A 6310-nucleotide genomic window follows, 5' to 3' on the forward strand; every position below is an offset into this window, starting at 1 on the left:
CTTCCCTACCCTGCTCCTTTGCTTTGAGTTTTGCACTTGGCTACACCTGTTAGAGCTATAATTGCTCCTCAATTTCATTATCCACAATGGGGCTTTAACAAGGCCTTCTGATTTTTTTTTGCCTTTTTTTTTTTCAATTTGTACTACCACTGAATATTAAATACTTTGTCTTGTTAAACTACTGAGATTATTAGACAAAATCCAATATTTAATCTGGTGGTTTGGCAACACCAAAGAATTTCTGAATATAAAAAATCCAGTTTTAAGAATAAAAACAGTGGTTTGACAGTCCTATTTAAGTACCCCTCCTTCATCTCTCCTTCCTGCCCCCTGTGTACTACAGTGTACTTTTCAAACATCATTTTATCACCAAGAAAGGAAGCCTTAACTATTCTTATCAGTGGGCCAGATCCTGTTCCTACCAGAAAACCTACATAATACACAGGACACGAGGCAAAGGAATCCCATGCACCTGCAACTGGCAGTGACTTCAACAGAAACAGAAACAGTAAAAGCATGTAGGGAAGGAACTGAGCCGAAGGACTTCCAGCAATGATGTGTGTGCTGACTTTATTATGATTTGTCAGTAACAAGGAATATTTTGTGTGTGATTTCAAAATATAATTGTAAAATTTATGGACGTAGGTAATTAGTTGGTTTTTGATTGCTGAAGTCTACCTGGAAAGTCTGGGTGAATTTTCAGTTTTTACAATTCTCCAGCTATTTAACAAAAACAGTTTTAGAAAAGGGTCTCCAGTTTTGCTATATAAAAGGTTTGTTCCTATCTGCTGATTGTAGTAAAAATGGTGAAAGAGGAATCCAAGGTGGGATGTCAAACTTACGTGTGAGTAGAGCAGTGTGAGATCACTTCTGTGCCACTTCTCTCTTGGTTTCCACCTCTTTGGCAGTATGAACTCCTCCAGTGGGTGCTGTCCTTCAGGATTAAGAAGGAATAAACAGAATCACACACAAAATGATGGCTTGTACTGGAATTTAGCTGGATGAAGACCTCAGAATGAACTGGCGAGTAAGTTGTGTCTGAACTCTGCAGCCCTGCGTTCAGTTCTTTATTAACTTTTTCAGTATGTTCTGTTACGGTCAGGCAACAATATGGGAGCTATCTTGCAGCTAATTTAACACCTGTAAATTCCCATGGCTGGTAATGAAACCTTGTAGAGGCTAGCAGATGAAGCATTTGCTTCATATATCAAAGGTCATTAGTTCAGTATTTGTTAATGCTGTAGCTTTTATTATTTTTTTTTTTTTCAGCTTTTTTTTTGCATCAGTCACTTATAGCCTGATTAAGACTTCTCCTTCCCAAAGCTAAAAATAAAACATGAGCATCTGACCCAGAACACTGGGGTGAAATTCTCTGTTGAAATCTTGAATTAACCTGGTTAAAATGATACCTCCAAAACTCTACCCGGCCCTCCTGGTTGCATGCAGGCTTGGAGGCCGTGTGGCACCAGGGGACATGGTGTCACGGCTCTGTGGCACCTGGGGACACGGTGTTACAGCTGTGTGGCACCAGGGGACAAGGTGTCACAGCCATGGCATAGGGAATGGTTCTGCCCAGCTGAGCACTTGTATCAACTCTGGGCCATCACTGCCGCACTGCCGGCGCTGAGAGGAGGTGACACAGCGAGCTCCCAGCCCTGCTACTGGTTTTTCTGGATGTTTCGTAGCTAAACTGACCCCTTCTCAATCCTGTCATGGGCTGGGTCCACGACAGTAGCCAACTTTTCCAAACACATCCAGCACAAGGCAACATTATAATGAAACTAAGCAGCTCCTGAAGATGAAATCACATGAGCCGTGCATCCAAATGTGATGCTGCAGCTTCTGGGAAATGCTGAGTGTGCGCTTCTTCACCTTGAAAGGTCTTGGCATGTATGCTGTTTATCAAAATAACAAGTCATTGAAATACAGCTGAAAGGATTGCCAGGAAGGTTGAATGAAGCACTGTTGTTTCCAGTGTACCATGGTCTCCACTGTTTTTTTCCAGAGGAGGGAAATGAGTGGGCTCCAAGAACGAACCCCGTGCACAGAGCCCATCTATTTCTGGCCAGGCTGCTCTTTGACCTTTGGCAAGTGCAGCACAGCAGGTCTTGAGCAGAGCTTGGCTGTGTGGAGCTCGCTGCCAGCAGGACCTTCACCTTCATATAGTCCAGTACCGATCCTAGACATTATTTTTATTTGTAAGGTGCCACTCATCAGGAATCTACCCTGGGATATAATTCTGGTTGCCTGCAGAGAAAAGAAGTTCTGGATGTATTCCTGAGACTATTAATTTAATCTCTAAATAAGCTATGCTCTGTATTAGCATCTTTATGCTGTAGAATTTTGTAGGATATTTGGTTCTTTGTAAGACACGTGCTGTTTTGTATTCATATCTGCGCCTGTCTTATAGCTGGCTTCGTGATGCAACTCATTAATTCAAGACTGCAATGTCTTTCTCACTCTATGATATTTAGATGAGAGATATTTTCTACAAAGGTTATTAATACTCAGATTTGTACTTCATCATTCACTGTACTACCAGGCAGTCCCATCGATGCGCTCCTGTGACTTGCCTGGTCCACTGGAGAAATCTGACTGAGTTTTCAGGGTAAGACACACATACCCCGAGGCACCCATCTTTCTTGGACAAAGGAAAAAACAATCATTAGTACCACAGGTGTTCCAACGGCTTCTGTCCGAATTCTGAATTTGCAATAGCATATACATGTGAGTAACACCAAACAATTCACTTGTTCTCAAACAACAAGCACCCTTCCAGAAATACATGGCTTTCACGCCCAGCAGCAGCAAAGCCTGTCTGTGTTACAGGCCCATTTTTTTTTTGTGATGGGGGCAACCAAACCTATGGCCAGTGGAAGAACCGGCAGCACCGTGCTCATGGTGCCTCTCACCAGGGCCAGCTGTGTCCCCACTGCTGTGGTGGCAGCGGGCAAGCAGGGACCTGGCTGCTCCTCCTCCTCCTCCCAGCACATGGTGCAGCACAGCCACGTGCTTGGAGAACCAGGACGAAGGCGAATGCCGGCCAGCCAGGAGTGATTCTCACGGCATTTGGTGTCAGCCTCCATTTTCCCACTGCTGGGGCAGGGAGACGCTGCTGGGGCCAGCTCCGGTTAGCACAACGTTGTTAGCTGCCCGGTACAAATGACCTTTGTACAAAAAATTAACAGTGACAATCAGCGAGGGGCAGCTCAGCTCCTCCACGGGTCCCTGTGGGTCTGGGTTCCCACTCCCTGAGGCCACCACAACATCCCAGTGCCAGAACCTCAGCCACCACAAAGGCAGAGACAGCAAATGAGGTTCCCCTTACTGAGCTAACGCTGGTTCTGTCGCAGCCGCCCCCTCCCGATGTGGTGTAACAGTCCCAGAACATCACAGGCCAGCGCTGCCACCCCCGAGGGGCGAGGCCTGTGGGGACGGGTGCTGCTTCTGCACAAAAACTCCTATTAGACGACGTCGACGCATGTTTGACTGAACTTCTCAAATCTCCCTGTTTCTCCTCAGACACACAGAGACCATGAGCTAAAAGCCAAGCTTTTTCCACAGCTTATGTTCTTGTAAAAACAACTCCATGTACACACATTCTGCTCCTCGCTCCAGTCGGGGCTCTGCATGCCAAGCCCAGTATTTATTTTCATTACTTTTGAGACCACCAAAATTAATGTATCTTTCAGACAGGAAGAATTTTATTTATTATGGTGGATTTGAATCCAAGAGATGAAAGAAGAGCGGCGTGCATCTTGAAAGCAAGTGAGGCTGGGAGCAGCGAAGGACGGCCTGGTCCACAGGCCACCGGCCCTGACCCCACAGCGTGGCCACTGGGCCCGGCCTTGGCATGGCGGCCCCTGGCCACCACCACCCTCCGAGCTCGTGGCCACTGTGGCCACAAGGGCAAGCTCCACTCCTTCAGTGACCTCCCTCTCTTCCCAAGCCACCAGTATATTCATGGTGTGATGGGAGGCTGGTGTTTGTTCCTGGGCAACGGCATCCAGAACACAAAACTAATCATTTTTTTCACATTTTGTGTGCTGATCGCTGAGCTTCACCTCATCAGCTTTCCCCCTAGTTATGTCTCCCAGCCAAACTCCACTCCCCCTCAGGGACCTCAGGGATTGCCATGACCCCTGCAGCCCACCCCGTCTTCCCCTTGCTGTCACCTGCAGACAGCACCAAGAGCATGAATTGGGATCGAGGAACACGCGGGGCCCCGAGGCTGTTCCCAGCCTGACCTGTTCACCAGGCCCAGGACTGGAGCCGGGCCCCAGGGTGGCTGCGGCCGGGGGGCAGTGTGTGCTGCTGCCGGGCCTCTGCTGTGTTTGTTTGAGCTTGCAGGAGGAACACAGCGCTTTATCCCCTTCGTACCATTCTGTTTTATAAACATGTAAATAAATTCTACAAACCGCAGACTTTGGGCTCTCTCAGGCATTTCAGCCCAGGGTTTGGAGGCAAACCGCGACGTGTCCCTGCCACCTCCCGCTGCCCGGCTGGCACTGCCATGCCAGGTAAGCCCAGGCACCTGCCATGCCCTCAAGGTTTTGGTGCACTTTGGTGACGCGATCGCAGTGCTCACCCAGCCAGGAAATGGGACCAAGAGCTCTTGTTCACTTAAAGACTTCACCACCGGGTAATGTGGGAAGTGCTGTGCCTGCAGCTGGTGCCCCCGCTGCACCAGCTGTTCAGTGCACTCACTGTGCAGCAGCCGTGCACCTGGAAAGCAGCGTTTGGGGCTCCATTTGGTGCAATCACACTCAGCTTAGTGGGGTTCGAGGACTGCTGTGCGCTCCTGTGGAGGTATGCTGGAAATTGGACTCAGCAAAGTCAGGTTTGCTGGAAAAGGGATCAGCTGTGTCACCTGATGCTCAAGGGCAACCAACGCCTCATGCTTTGCATAGCTGTAAATGAACAAATCAAATTGCAGTGCCCCATTGTTTTCTAGAAGAAAGCTTCCTCGCCCCCTGTTACTCGCTGAAGGGTTGTTAGCTGCATTATGTAGGTGCCACCCAGTGCTCCATGCTGTTTGGGGCAGCTCTACCTCTCGTGCTCCCCTGGCACCCACCCGTCCCAAGAGCCCAGCAGTGGTGGCAGGGCCAGGGCTCAGCTGCCTGCAGGTGGATGAGGACGCCTGCAGGTGGATAGACAACTGGACGTAGTTAATGAGCAGCTCTAACAAAGCTTCTAATTGCACCTGCAGTGACATCACTCACTGAGGCATGCTGGGGCCCTACAGAGGCCACGAGACAGGTCCTATCAAATGAAATGTATGATTAATTAAATACACCACTAAATTAGGGGCACGGCTGGCTTTTGCAGCAGTCTCCACACTTACCTTTCTTTTGTGAGGAGCTCAATTCAGGCACCTCAAGCCACCACGTGAGACGGTGAGAAAGACCAGCTGTGTCCTTGGAAATCCAGACCTGGCAGTGGTTAAGATTTTCCCTACTTTTCTTAATTCTCTTGCTATGGATCTCATCACAGTCTTCTTTTGAAAGTGCAGAAATGAAATTCTAGTTCACCGAAGAAAAAAACACTGTTGCTGTTGCTTTCAAACATGCCCAGAGTTCCACCAAAATATTGCCAAAGTCATCCTGCCCATTGGGAAGAAGAGAAAATGGATTGCATTTCTGTAACAACATTTTAGAAAAAATAATTTCATGTCTAGACCGGAACCAGTGCAAAGATGGACAAGGTTCGTTATTGGCATGGTCATTCTTTGGTAAAAATATCCCACCGAGAAACCTCCTTGATGAACCTCCTTGAGGTTCACCCACAGAGGAAGGCAGCAGGGTTGTGTGATAGACAGGAAAGTGGGAAGACACCAAAAGAAAGACAACATCCATGAGAAACCAGGCCTGAAAGCTCAACACCTGACACAACAACTTGTTCCTGCTTCCACGCAGCTCAAGGAAGCTTCGGACAGGGCCAAGCAGTGCTAACAAGGCACCTGCCCCCCGTGTGCTTGCCTGCAATAATGTCAGTTGGGATGTTCTGGACATGCGAGATCTCAAGAACTTCCAGTATAGTTGTGGATCCTTTCCAGGCTGTATTTGGTATTGTTTCTCATTGCAAAACAGGAAGTGGAACTGTAATTTTTAGTTGCTTTCATCACCTCTGATAATGCCTCAAGCCTGGGTCCCAGTTCCTAAGGAGCTCACAGAAAAAAGCTGTGTTGGACACCCCATAAAAGCCAATTTGTGCTATCCACAGTTAGCTTGGATTCAACCTAATTGCTTATTACTCTGAGGTCTCTGAAGGATAAAGAATATGGAATAAAATATTTCTACCACCTCAGCCT

This window comes from Oxyura jamaicensis, chromosome 13 (genome assembly GCF_011077185.1).
Source record: "Oxyura jamaicensis isolate SHBP4307 breed ruddy duck chromosome 13, BPBGC_Ojam_1.0, whole genome shotgun sequence".
In the NCBI taxonomy this organism is placed as follows: domain Eukaryota; kingdom Metazoa; phylum Chordata; class Aves; order Anseriformes; family Anatidae; genus Oxyura; species Oxyura jamaicensis.